The sequence below is a fragment of the Bos grunniens genome, chromosome 15 (assembly GCF_055505025.1).
Source record: "Bos grunniens cultivar Pamir isolate PY7600 chromosome 15, Bosgru_T2T1.0, whole genome shotgun sequence".
NCBI lineage: Eukaryota > Metazoa > Chordata > Mammalia > Artiodactyla > Bovidae > Bos > Bos grunniens.
The window spans coordinates 50,225,251-50,227,799 of NC_141179.1; the positions used below are offsets into that span (position 1 = coordinate 50,225,251).

Below are 2,549 nucleotides of genomic sequence, written 5' to 3' on the forward strand. Positions count from 1 at the left end.
AGCAAGAACTGCTACTACTAAAGAAAAGTAGCTGAAATTATGTCTTAATCTTTTATTTGTGAATAAAAGATTGCAGTCACTCTACTGTTTGGAAATTTCTTTCAACAATGCTACTACTGCTGCTAAGTCACTTCAGTCGTGTCTGACTGTGTTCGACCCCATAGACAGCAGCCCACCAGGCTCCACCCTCCCTGGGATTCTCCAGGCAAAAACACTGGAGTGGGTTGCCATTTCCTTCTCCAATGCATGAAAGGGAAAAGTGAAAGTGAAGTCGTGTCCAGTCAGTCGTGTCCAACTCTTCGCAATCCCATGGACTGCAGCCCACCAGGCTCCTCCATCCATGGGATTTTCCAGGCAAGACTACTGCAGTGGGTTGCCACTGCCTTCTAGGTACTGAATAACAGTGTGCTTTGACTTTTTTCAGTGATCTACTTGCTCTAGTAAGATCATTCAGTACTCTGAGTTTTGTTTGTGTTCTCTGAACCATTTCTTGTATCTTGAGAGCTAGTGTTATGATGGTATAGATAACACTACAACTTTTGCACAGCAGTTTAAATGGCATGTTAATATGAACATTATCATCAAGAGTTAAGATGAAGGACACATGAGTAAATCTTTTTTTTTTTTTTTATTGTGGGAAAACTTAAACCAAGGGAAATATCTCATACCCTCAGGATGGAAAACAAGAATTCAACCTTTCATGCTGCCTTCAATTCTTTATCAGTCTACCATCCAACCCATCTCCTCCCATTAAATTTGTCCACTGAAGAATAGAATATTAATTCTCTCCAATATTCTATTCAGTGTCACCAAGACAAAGGAGAGAGAAAAATTACCTTTTCAGTATTTAAGAATTTATTACCAAATTAGAGGGAAACACTATATACACAGAACTGTTAAAGGTTCAAAAGACATGCATAAATTGTATAGTTATAACAACTGGCATTACAAAAATTCAACTCAACTCTTTTTTGATTCACAAATTTTTTTCACAGATAAAAAATGTTCCATAAAAAGGAACTGGTTTGCCCATGATCATTCTTTTTTTTTTTTTTTCATTACTTTGCTTTCGTCCATTATCATGCCAAAATTAATGGTTCAGATTTGACTAAGCTAAAGGAATAAATGCTCTTTTTTGCACTTATTTACTCTGGCTCTTTTCCTTCTATTTTTCACATAAAAGACTTAGGCCACTTCTCTACAACAACATCAAACTATACATCCCCTCCCCTCACTGCCTCCTTGCTGACTGGCGTCCCAGGATTAGAAGACTTCCAAATTTGGATTTCCATCCCTTTCAGCTTCATGTACCATTTGGCTGTGACAGGCAATGGCCTGGTTATGGTGATGGTGATCTGGGACAGAAGCCTCCATGAACCCATGTATCTCTTCCTGGCCATACTAGCTCTCAATCATGTTCTACTTTGTACCATCACAGTGCCCAAAATGCTTCTTATCTTTTGGCAGGGCCCTTCCATATCAACATTCTCTGCCTGTCTCACGCAGATGTTTTATGTTCATGCTCTGTTTCTCTCTGAATCTGCTGTCCTACTGGCCATGGCTTTTGACCGCTATGTGGCTATCTGTGCACCACTCCATTATACCACCCTACTTACAGGCTCTCTCATTAGCAAAATGGTCCTGGCTCTGCTGGCTTGAAGTGGTCTGGCTGTGGTCAGCCCTGGCGTCCTACTTATTCTCCGCCTGGACTTCTGCCAGAGCAACATCATTCACCATACTTACTGTGAGAACATGGGCATTGCCAAATTGGCTTGCAATAGCATTGTCCCTAATAGCATTTATGGGCTCACTGCTGCTCTCCTCACCACAGGACTGGACTTTGTCCCTATCTTCCTGTCCTACTGGTTAATCTTGAGAACAGTCTTGCGACTGCCTTCTAGGGAAGCCATGACAAATGCCTTTGGAACTTGTGGAGCCCATACATGTGTCATCCTGATATTCTACACTCTGGCCTTCTTTTCCTTCTTTACTCATCGCTTTGGACACCATGTACCCAAGCATGTCCTTACCCTCCTGGCAAATCTGTACTTACTGGTGCCGCCTACCATGAACCCCATTGTTTATGGGGTAAAGACAAAAGGTTGTGAGTGCTATGACTCTGTGCCCAACCTAAATCATCCAAGCGTAATAAAGCAACAAGGAACAGGGGAGTCAAGGATTGAGATACAGGTTTAAATGTCAAGTATAAATCAATTTGGACAGATTTATTCCTGCAACACCTACACAATGAATAAAGCTTTAAAAATTTGTATTTCTAAATGTCATCTTCCTGATATTGGGTAAAGAGGAAGCTAACAAGGAACTGCTCAAGTACCACTGAGAATTATTTCAACATAGAAGGCAAACCATTCAATATCACAGTAATCCAAGTCTATGCCCCAACCACTAATGCTGAAGAAGCTGAAGTTGAACGGTTCTATGAAGACCTACAAGACGTTTTAGAACTAACACCCAAAAATAATGTCCTTTTCATTATAGGGGACTGGAATGCAAAAGTAGGAAATCAAGAATCACCTGGAGTAACAGGC

The 2,549-nt window shown here is 40.8% G+C and overlaps 1 pseudogene; it reads left to right on the plus strand.

Moving 5' to 3' along the window:
• Positions 1-1,305: 1,305 nt before the first annotated feature.
• On the plus strand, positions 1,306-2,196 carry LOC147358090 (olfactory receptor 52P1-like; annotated as a pseudogene).
• The last annotated feature ends 353 nt before the right edge of the window (positions 2,197-2,549 follow it).